Genomic DNA, 12,880 nt, shown 5'->3' with positions numbered 1-12,880 from the left:
CCCTATTGGATATTATGGACACTTGCACTCTATACAATCTTACAATCTCTACCACATACAACCTAGCCAGGTTTTGTAACGAGTAGTCAGTACGAACAGGTACGAAATGGGCAGACTTGGTTAATCGATCCACTATAATCCATATCGAGTCTTTCTTAGCAGGCATCAAGGGTAGCCCACTAACAAAGTCCATAGTGATCTTTTCCCACTTCTAGAGTGGAATTTTCACTGGCTGAAGCAATCCCGAAGGCAACTGATGTTCCGCATTAACCTTTTGACAGACTAAGCATCTACTTACGAATTCCATAACCTCGCACTTAAGTCCTGGCCACCAATAAAGCTCCTGCAAATTCCAATACATCTTGTTCCCGCCAGGATGCATAGCATAGAGGCTGTAATGTGCTTCCTGCAAAATGGACTGTCTTAGATCATTGTCTTTAGGTATACACATTCTCTCACGAAAACACAATACTCCTTCACTATTTATCTTGAAGTCCGATGTCTCCCCACTCTCTACTTGTTTAAAATGAGCACCTAAAGTCTCATCCACTAACTGCTTACTCCTTATCTACTCGATCCACACTGGTTTTACTTGAAGCTCAACTAACAAGCTACCATCATCCAACAAGCTTAATCGAGCTAGTATACCCCTCAAGTCCGACTTCACCCTATGACTCAACGCATCGGCTACCACATTTACTTTGCCAGGGTGGTATTCAGTCGTGCAATCATAATCCTTTAATAATTCCACCCATCTACGCTTCCTAAGGTTGAGCTCTTTCCGAGTACGGAGGTACTTCAAGCTCTTATGGTCCGAATAAATTATGCACTTTTCCCTGTATAAGTAATGCCTCTATATCTTTAGTGCGAAAACCACCGCAGCTAGCTCCAAATCATGGGTTGGGTAATTCACCTTGTGAGTCTTAAGCTGCCGTGACGTATACGCAACCACCTTTCCTTCTTGCATCAAAATACATCCTAAGCCCACATGCGACGCATCACTACAAACCGTAAACTCCTTCCCAAGCACTGGCTGAATCAACTAGGGGCCTCAGTTAAAACCTTCTTAAGTTTTCCAAAACTCTCCTGCTACTTGTCCGTCCAAACAAACGGTACCCCCTTCCTCAACAACTTAGTTAAGGGTGCAGTAATTACTGAAAAGCCCTCAACAAACCGCCTATAGTATCCTGCCAAGCCCAGAAAACTTTGAATTTTCAATACTGACTTGGGTGTTTTCCAGTCGAACATCGCTTCAATTTTCTGGGGATCCACCTTAATCCCCTCAGCTGATACCACATGTCCTAGAAAAGTAACCTCCCTTAGCCAAAATTTGCACTTACTGAATTTGGCATACAGCTGCTTCTCCCTCAAAGTCTACAACACAATCCTTAAGTGCGCATCATGCCCATCCTTATCTCTTGAGTACACCAAAATGTCGTCTATAAAGACTACCACAAATCGATCCAAGTAGGGTTGGAAAACCCGATTCATGTGAACTATGAAAGTGGCTGGTGCGTTCGTTAGCCCGAATGGCATCACCAAGAACTCGTAGTGCCCATAACGAATTTTGAAGGCTATCTTATGAACATCTGCCTCCTTAACCCTCAATTGTTGATACGCTAAACGCAAGTCAATGTTCGAAAAATGGAAGCTTCCCTAAACTGATCAAAAAGATCATCAATTCTCGGCAGAGGGTACTTTTTTTAATAGTTAACTTGTTTAACTACCGGTAGTCAATGCACATTCGCAACGTCTCATCTTTCTTCTTCACAAATAACACCGGGGCTCCCTACGGAGACACACTTGGCCGGATGAATCCTCAATCTAAAAATTCATGAATCTGTGCCTTAAGTTCCACCAACTCTTTTGGTGCCATCTGATAAGGAGCGATGGACACTAGAGCCGTACCAGGTAACAATTCGATTCCAAAGTCTACTTCCCTGCTAGGTGGCAACCGAGGCAGCTCCTCAGGAAAAACATCGGGAAATTCCTTAACAGTTCACAACTTCTTAACAGTAGGGCTCCTAACCTCCGTATTGCTAATGTAAGCCAAATAGGCTTCGCATCCCTTTCGAACCAACTTCTCCGCCCTTAATGCCGAAACTACATTCGTCAGATAATTCTAGCATTCACCAATCACCACTACTTTCTTATTCTCCGCTATTCTTAACACCATTCATTTTGCAGCGCAATCCAAGGTGGCTCGGTGCTTCACCAGCCAATCCGTACCTAAGATTAAGTCAAACTCACTAAACGACAGCTACATCAAATCTACTAAAAAGGTAACCCCTTGGACTACTAAGGGTACCTCCCTAAACAACTTATTCACTCCAACTGACTGACCTAATGGACTTATCACAGTCATCCTATTTGCAGTAATCTCAAACATATCACCCAAAAGTTCAGTCATATTCCATGCAACATACGAATGCGTCGATCCAATATCAATAAACGCAGTGTAAGGTAACTCATAAATAAAGAACGTACCCGTTATCACATCTGGGGTATCCCCGTCTTCTCAGCGACGAGCAGCATAAACCAAAGCTGGCTGTCTTACCTTAGCATGGCCTGCATTTTTGCCTGGTGCTCCACGTCCATGTCCATTACCGTTACCGCCCCTGGCCGGCCCATGACCCCTTGGCAGCAGCTGACCACCCCTTGGTGGCTGAGCACCACCTTGACCCACTACTGGCACTCGACCTAGCATTCGGGGGCAATCCTTGATCCTATGCTCCATAGACCCGCAAGCGAAACAAGTTCCCATTCTCTTTCAACACTCGCCTCTATGGCTTCTCCTATAATCAGCAAAAAGTGGCACCCCAGGATTAGCAGCAGAGGGCCCTACCCTAACTGGCCCATTAACTTTGGCCCTAGCCCTAGGCCTCTGTCTAACACCAGGAGTCTCAGCCTCCCTCTTATTCCTACCCCTTTCTTTTTTCTGATTTAAGCGCTCAGTGCGCTTAACCTCCTCCGCTATCTTTGCCTTCTCCACCAATTCTGAGAAAACTCACTCCCTTTGTGGTGCTATCAGTATCTTGAGGCTATCTCTAAGTCCGTCCTCAAACCGAATGCAATGCTCATAGTCCGTTGCCACCATTACTCTTTCATACCTACTAAAGCGTAGAAATTCCACCTCATACTCTGCCACCGATTTGTTTCCCTGAGTCAAGTTCAGGAACTCTTTCCTTCTAGCATCCACATAGCTTGTACCTACATACTTTCCTTGGAATGTAGCTTTGAAGAACTCCCGAGTGACCTGCTCAGGTTGAGTGCCCTTTTTCACTGTCAGCCACCACTGGTAAGTTTCTTCCCTTAGCAGTGACACTGCCCCTTTCAGCTTTTCTTCAGGTGAACAGTCCAGATCCTCTATTATCCTTTCCGTGGCCTCCAACCAATACTCAGCCACATTAGGAGCCACACCAGCCATACCTTTAAAAATCTCAGCCCCATTTGATCGAAGTCGCTCCGGAATGCAACCCTGATTTCTCGTGCCATTATTGGGCCCAACGACCCTCTCCAAAATCCTTAGTATTGCCTGTGACAATACATCTTCTCCCGCGGCCCGATCATACGGCCCAGTCCCAGCTATGGGTGAAGTTGGAGCCTCTTCTACTCCAACATCGGGCATATGGCCTGATGCCGACGATTTAGCCCTAACACTTTCGTTGCCTCGGCTATGGCCCCTCACACCTCTTCTAGCACTCATCGACGATTCACGTATTTTCTGGATTAAAAATTTTATAAAGTTTTAGTTAGTTTAATAATTAACCCGATGTTTTATGAAAGTATTTAAAAAGAAGATTATTTTCAAAAATCTTCTACAGTTTCAAGATCTTACGGGCTTCAATTTCATTCTACCTAATCGTCTAGAGTAGCCCTCTAACTATCTACTGTATTACAATTTAAACAGGTTTAAGAATAAAAGAACTTACTTGGTTCGACATCAGAGACTCGGTGTGTCACTCAGTAAGACTTCCCTTTTAAAACATTTTAATTCACTCAAAAATGTAGATATATATATATTTTTAAAACACAAAAAGAAATCAAGTAATAAGGCCCACTTCACAGCCCACGTTTTGCAACCTCGGCTCTGATACCACTAAATGTAACACTCCAAACCTGGCCCAAACGTTATGGCCGAATCTGGCGTGTCACATTGAAATGTTTTAGCGAAAACCTTGTTTCCATTGAAAACCCTTCCTCAAGATATGAAACCTTAGTTAACTTATGAAAACTCTCTTCCAATTACGAAAGTTTTGTTTAAAACATTTGATTTAGGAAAACTTATCATTTAAAATTTTAGTTGCAGAAACGTAGAATAACATGCTATAATTTAAGAAACCCTATTTAACCTCTCATAATTACATCGCATAAATAATAACCCAATAATAATAAAAAGGAAGCCTTATTACAATCTGGACTGAAAGTACTTAATAAAATAGAATCTCGTATGCTTATAAAAAACAAAACATAAGTCCATGTAGTTTTGCTAGCTGGCCACCCAGAGTCCCTCCAAACATCGAGCTTTCTACTAAGCATCACATGAAAATAAAATAAAAGAGGGGGTGAGTTTTTGCAAACTCAGTGTCTACAACCCTCGACGAGTAACAAGCATTCAATAAACACCATACACCAAACATGCAATGCAATGCAATGCGATCCCATCCCAATAATCCATCCGCTACACACCGGTTTCATCCCCCGACACATCATGTGAGGATATAAATATCGACCCACCCAACCGTTACACATCCATGGTAGCCCGATTGCGGAACTACCTTTATTCACATATTGGGCTTAAAAGCCGTCGGTGGATCCACGATTGTCAAGCAACCATGCAATCCTCAAATACTTCCTCCGTTCTATCGTCCCCATCCCATATGCAACTTAAGTAGAATTCCATATGTATACAGCAAATATGCATGTCACATTCATAAAACTTACATTCCACACATAAGGGTATTTTGGTCATTTTTGCCCTTAGGGGCATTTTGGTAATTTTTCCCTTATTGCGGTTTTCACTTACTTTGGCCCGTTAAAAAATCTCGTGAGCTAAGATGAACGAGAACTATGCACCAAGTAGGATTCCAGAGAAGAGGAGGTGGGTCATTAAGACCGTTTAAATACCAAGCTCTCTCTAGATCCAATCCTAGACATGCATATACCCGTTGCCACACCTTAACCCTATGACTTGTCCACGGTCTCAACAATTCAATTAAGTTTTATGTAGTCATCATATACTAGGCCCAAAACCCCTACATCCATGCATATAGCCCACTAGGCCTAATCTCATTTATATGTCCAATCCGCCTAATTCACGTTCATATGGCCCATCAGGCCCAATTCACATTCATATGGCCCATTAGGCCCAATATCTTTTATATGGCCTATCTGGCCCAAATCACATTATATTCATGCTCACACACATTTTCTATCACATAGCCAAACTTATCAAATTTTGCCTATTATGGCCCAACAGCCTATAAGGCCTATTTAGCCCATTCCGGCCCATTAGGCCAATTTACAACCCACGTCCACGGAATCACCTATGGCCTCAGAAAACCTATCGGTTTCCCCCTTACGAGTGTTCACGCACTCGCAAGACTACCGTAGCCAAACTTTAGGCTTTTCGGCATTTCAGCTTTTGCCGATATACTTGTGTGTACAGTGTATATACACACCTGGTAAGCAAGCGTGCTGTGATCTCCTTAGCCCCAAACCTACAATCAATATCACCCTTCGATTAATCGCATGTTTAATACATATCTTTACTAAAAACTAAAACCTCACCTTAACCTTACCTTGAACACCAATCCCTATTAGCTTTTCCTTGATCACGTAATCCCTAGATCTGTATTAATCTTACTTATTAAAACCAAATACTAGGGAATTTGCATAATTCACTCCCTTATCTCAGTTAAGACCATTCGGCCAACCTTAGCCAATAAGAGGGAAATATTTACCAAAACCACAAAACACCTAAGGAGCAATTGGGCAGAGAGCTAAAACCCGAGATCTGATACTAATTCCCTACCAAAGTTGATCAAAAAGTGTGAGGGAAGAACAGCATAATAGATTCTTAGCAAAACCGGTTGGGCGAACAAACACTTCACTAGATCTGACCGTAGTAGAAGGAGTAGTAGTTGCACCAAGGGTATTCGACCAAGAGGTGTTCGACCCTTTGCGATTTTGTATGGAAAAAAGAGGGTTATTTTGGCTCCATGGAAAAAGAAAGAAAAGTCGGAAATAAAGTAAATGAAGAATGGAAATCGGCACAAGGAATAAAAAGAGAAACAAAGGGTTTTCGACTTTTAGGGAAGAGGGTTTATGGCAACAGGGTGAAGGAAAATTCGGTATTAGCCTGAAAAACTCCCACTCGGCACCTATTTATAATCCCTATAGCCGAATTCTTTAAGCCCAAGTTCCCAATTCGGCTCCACTTGCTCCTCGCTTCCATCTCCTTGTTTTTCTCCTAGATAACCCTTTGATCCTTTCCTCAGATTTCTCTACTGAACACTTCCCTTGGAGTCCATCTTCACACCACTTTCAACCTTCTAGAAAGCCCAAAATTAAACTCCTAAAAATACTAAGCTAGGATTCGAACCTTGGATCCCTTGCTAGCCACTAACGCCACCTCCCTACACCCTAAGTGGCGTCACTTAACCACTCCTCTGGAAGGCTTTTTGATGCCACCACTACTTGCCAACAAGGTCCTTTTAACTATTAACGCACAATTTTCTTCTCCCCTCAGTTCGAACTTAAACCTTATCCAAGACCTACTATTACCTACTTAACCAAAAATACCTAGCACTTTTTTTATCAAAACTAAAAAAAAAAAAGAAAATTCAGGATTTTAGAATTTTTGGGGTGTTACAAAGTTTCCAATTAAATCCCTATAGCTTCATTATTTAAGCCTTTTATCAATAAAAAGTCAATAGCAATTACGTTTTAAAGTTTTTACAATTTAATCATTATACCCTAATTAATCATTCAATCATAAAAAATTACTACACCAAAACTCAATTTAACTCTAATATAGACTCATTGTATAACGGGTTTTGAAACCATCGTTTCTGGTATTATTGAAAATGGTTGTTACTTGGTGGTATAAATCACCTAAGTGAAATGTAAACTAGTGAAAGTGGAAAAAGTGACAAAGAATGGCTTCGTGAGCCCTTACTAAGTGAGTTTTATAAATGAGTATCAACAAGTAATTTTTATAAAAATAGAATAGGTGAATATTTGTTAACATAATTGTGTATGAGAATTTACCATGTAAAAGCGATGTGTTATTTGAATTTGCTAATGCTTAATTGATCTTTTAAAAAAGTGAATTGCCCTTATAAACATAGTGAAATAGTAAAGGTACGATTCGCATGTCAACAGGGATTAGTGTAACACCCCTAACCTGTATCCATCGCCGGAATATGGTTATAAAGCATTACCGGACTTATTTCTTTAAAAATCATAAAATTCAAATACAATTCTCATACCAATTAAAAACCATTCAAATACATTCATATAGTCCTAATGCAAGCCCTCAAGGCTCCAAATAGACATTAAAAGTGGTTCGGGACTAAATCGAATACTTAATATATATATTTTTTAAAAACATAAAAAATTTTCAAAGTGCAAGGGACATACGCCCGTGTGACTAGGCCGTGTGTCTCACATGGCCAAGAGACATGCCTGTGTTATAGGCCGCGTGGACATTCGAAATGGGATCACATGGTTGTGTCTCAGCTCGTGTCCGACCCCGTGTAACTCTCTGACTTGGGTCACATGGCTAGACCACACGCCCATGTGTCAGGCCGTATACCCTTCGAAATGGCCTCACACACCCGTGTGCTAGGCCGTGTGAAGCTACTGACTTGGTTTCTAAATAAATATCAAGGGACACACGGCCGTGTCACCTAGCTATGTGTCACACACGGCTGAGACACACGCCCGTGTCTCTGCCCGTGTGGATGAAAATAGGCTATCTTCCTAGCCATTTTCTCACCCAAATTTGCATTAACCTAAACATAACAAATAACATATGACCATATCATTAATAGGCATTCAAACCAATCTCAACCAAGTCTAAATCATGCAATACCAATTCTAACAACTATAATGCTCATAAACATCACAATTCACAAGACCATATATACATATATATATATACATTTCAAAATATATGTCTACTTATAAGCCAATTCAAATGGCCAAAATTCATCAAGACATAAAAGCTACATTAGCCAAAAGACCTATACATGCCATATAACCAAAATACACAAAGTCCAAAAGTACCAAAACAACTGCTGGATAGTGTGATGAGATCTCCAACAACTTCCAATCTGAGCAAGCTTCGAAATCACTATAAAACATGGAAAAGTAAACCAAGTAAGCTATTAAGCTTAGTAAGTTCGTATGGCTAAAAAGTATATCTTACCATTCATTCATAATTTAAGTAAATAAACATAGCATAATGCAACTCAATTTGAATCTAAAAGCCCATAATGCAACTCAATTTGAATCCAAAAGCCTAACACATATTCAATCAAAAGGTTAGACATGAATTTAAAAATCTCATAGATTCAATGCTTATACAATTTATGAACATACCTGTACTGGTAAATATCAATCTCTTACTCTTTCATATCATCAGTATACCTATTGAACCATTTGGAATAATATTGGATACTCGAGAATCTCTTACACTAAGTGTCACTACATGGTCAAAACCATCTCAATCTCATATCTCACATAAGTGCTCACTCTTGAGCTATGACTGGGTTTGCTCACACAAGCTGACGGTCGAGATGTAACTACACAGTGCTGCTCACACAAGTTGACGAGTAACCGCAACACATGCTAAAAAACTTAGCCACTGGTAAAATGTACAGGACCAGCACCCAAAACACAGTAACCCCTAATGACATGTCATTTGTATCCTATCTATTCCTAAGGTTCAATTGGGATCCTGTGGTGTCGTATCATTACAATTATATCAATTTAAGCATTCAAACACGTATAATTTAATGCTTATTAATCACATGAACTTACCTCAATCACAAGAACGACAAAATAAGATCGACTAGTTTGATACTTTATCTTTCACTCGATCTAGATTCGTACGAGGCTTAAGTTGATCTAAATAATCAAATTCAATCCATTTAGTATTCATTCTATTAAATTCAGCCCAAAATACATATTTGTGCAAATTTACACTTTTACCCCTAATATTTTAACTTCTTTACAATTTAGTCCTTAAGCCCGTAAATCAAAATTCATGCAATTCCATCCACATACTAAGCTATCCGAATTCTATACAGACTCATAGCAGCCCATAATTTTCATTATTTCACACATTTACCACATAATTTTCATTTTTCTCAATTTAAACCCCTAATTGACATTATAAAAAAAATCACTTTACAAAAGTTGTTTACTTAACAAAAACCATTCATTTTCTATCATCAAAACACATACACATTCATAAATGAAAAAATTCAAACAACTCAATAGTTTTGCACATTAGTCCCTGGGCTAGCTAGATTAAGCTACAACAACTCCAAAAACATAGAACTCAATAAAAACAAGATTAAAAATCATACCATGCAAGAGACTTGAATAGCCGAATGTTTAAGCTCCTTCAATGGAGTTTCCTAGCTTTATTTTCGATAGAAGATGAACAAAAAATAAAGATGATATCTTTGTTTCTATAATTTTACTATACTTAATTAATGAATTACAAATTTAACCTTCATTTTTAACTTAAAAATTCACCTATTTAATGTCCATCTTTGTCCGCTCAAATAAACAATGGTCTATTTAGCATTCAAGTACTCATACATTTAAGTTCTTTAGCTATTTAGTGCCTTTAGCCTATAGAACACTAATTTTGCACCTTTTTCAATTTAGTCCTTTTTATCGAATTAAGCATACAAACAATAAAATTTCTTAGCGAAATTTTTATACGACACTACTAACATGCTGTATACATTAAAATAATAATAAAATAAATATTTTGAGCTCAGATTTGTGGTCCCGAAACCACTGTTTCAAGTTCACTAAAAACGGGCTGTTACAATTAGTGCATTCACATTATGTTAGAAGACAACGTTTTGTTTGAATACAATGATTTTTTCCTTAAGGCATAAGTGTTATGTGCATAGTGAGGGGCCTAGTGCTTGATGTGATGGTTGAACTGTGCTTTTAGTGCAATAAGTGTATGGTGTTTGGTTGGAACCCCAAGTATTCGAGTCTTATTTTCTAACATTTACAAAGCATTAAGTGATAATAATGATAATGATGATGATGATGATGATGATAAGGCTTATAAATTGCTATATAAGTGTCAAATGAACATGAATAAAGTGGCATGATTAAAAAAAAAAGTGATGAACTCTAGAATTGACTAAGAATGGACTTAAGTGTGAAAGTGATGTTACTAATATTAGTGAAACAGGAACTTAACATTGAAGTGCTCTATGATTTCCAAGTGAAGTTGAGTGAAAAGTTTAAAAGTTTAATAAGAAAAATTGTAAACATTGGTGAATAAAATGTCTACCCTAACTAAAGGGACTAATGATTTATTGATTCTAGTAAAATTATTAATATGTGACAAAATGAGTTATTAAATGGTAATTACCTTAAGAGTGTAAAATGGTTAAGTAAACAAATGCACCAGTGAGTCCTAATGAATAAACCAATAAGTGAAAAGAACCATGCTATTATTAATGAGCGACTTATACGAAGCGAGGATATTAATTGATATAAGACTCAACACTAAGTGTGTGAGATGAAAAAGTAGGACATCGTAGTGTACTTAAAGCATTTTAGGGAGAATCTAAAATTTTGAGCTTCTGAAAAAAGTGCTTTTAGGCTCATTTTTTACTTGGGAGAAGTACTTTTTTCTCTTAAAAAACAGCTTGTTTAGGATTTTTTTTTGTCCCAAAAGCACTTTTTAGAAGCATTCCTAAACTGGCACTTACTAAGTTCTTCAAGCTTAACGGGTTAGTGGTTTAAATATGTAGGTGAAAACCTCTTTCCAAGAAGCTTCAGACCACATCAATGAAGGATCACATTCCTGTGCAAGATTTGAAGAGAATAGAGAATATAGTTTGGTATCATTTGTAATAGAAGAGTTTGAAATGACATGTACTTAGACTAAGTGTATTGTCTACTAAATTTTCAAGTTTTATGAAGTATAATAATGCTTTTGGTTGTTTGGTCACTTTGGCCCTTTATGTTTTTTTTGGATCACTTTGGCCCCTAACTTTTTTTTTATCAAATTGGTCTATTTTTAATGAACATGATAACGTGGTTGTTAGTTGACTAATGGTCAACATTAACCGCTGACATGGCGGTCCAAGTGTATTTAAATGCTAACGTAACACTATTTTGTCTTATATGCCACATCAACAAATGAATTTGAAATTATTAAAATTATTTTAAAATAATTTAAAATTATTAAAATGATTTTAAAATAATTAAAATTATTTTAAAAAAAGCCTAAACATACACGGACACATTTACAAAAATTTCATATTCAAATTGATACAATTACAAAAATTAAGAACCACAAACATAGAATTGAGAACACAATTTGCAATATCTTAAAAACTTATCCCTGTTCAAAAACCATACAAATCCCAGATTGAACATAAATCCATTAAACACAATGCTTTCCTTACCATCAAAATTTTCTCAAGAAAATCAATGAAGGATCTAAGTTGAAGCATAGTTATTGATGAGAGCCAAAGCATTGCTCATCAAATGTGTGATCTTAATAATTCATTTCCTCACCATCATCTTCGCATACCCATTTATAGCCCTACTTAAGAATCTATCAATGCAAGTATCTTCATCTGTTAAAGCAGCAATAACCCAGGTTAGAAGATCACTCATATTAAGCACAAAGTTGGAATGCCTGGTACAAACAATTTCACCTATAGATTATTGGAGCTTGTCGATCAATTCGATGCAATCTGCCATGGTAAAAGCGACCTGATGTTTCAAACGATAGGTTTTGGTGACTTTTCACATGAACCTGGATGTGAATTTGTTAGCTCTAAAGGTGATGAGGAGGGTGGTGTGAGCAATCCCCAAAATCTCAAAAATCAAAAACCTTAAACAAAAATTCCCAAAGTCAAAACCCTTACCCAAAATCCCCAAATTCAACCACCCAAAATCCCCAAATTCGACAGCCCAAAATCCCCAAATTTGACAGCCCTAAACAATTTATGGCAACATTTAGAAATAATAGCTCAACCTCAAGAGACGAAACACGCAAACATGATAAATAGTCTCTACGAAAGAAATTTATATGCATACGTGGTGTCGAGAAAGTTATATTTAGGAAAACCCTAAAATTTTTAGGAACTCTTCAAATGCAACAAAAGAACCTTCCATGTAAATCAGGGAAAAAATGGAAAAAGAAAAACTCAACAAACAAATTGTACAAAAACCGATTTGCAGATGATATGCGATAGATTCAGAAATAAAAGGATTTGAAGAGAGAAATTAAACAAACAAACATTGTAGGCTATTTTTGGCATTATGCCTAATGCTTTTAACCTTATCAAAGTAACCCACACCCTTGTGTGTGATAATGATTTGATCATGTTTTAAGATAATTTTGAGCTCAAATGTGGTTGGATATTGTTCGAAAATTAATTGAAACTTATTGGTCTATTTTGATGATGTTTGGAGTTTATTTGAAGTGTTCTTGGGTTGCTCTGTTATAACATTGTGACATCATCCCTTAGAATGTCCCAACATTGAACATACAAATAGCTATGTCGCGACATTGAGCGTACATGTCGCGACAATGTCCCTTGCAGTGTTGTGACATTTGACAAGCAGAGAGTGACATCATGACATTATACAATGT

Source organism: Gossypium hirsutum, chromosome A10 (genome assembly GCF_007990345.1).
Source record: "Gossypium hirsutum isolate 1008001.06 chromosome A10, Gossypium_hirsutum_v2.1, whole genome shotgun sequence".
In the NCBI taxonomy this organism is placed as follows: Eukaryota; Viridiplantae; Streptophyta; class Magnoliopsida; order Malvales; family Malvaceae; genus Gossypium; species Gossypium hirsutum.
Note: the sequence above shows the minus strand (reverse complement) of the source record.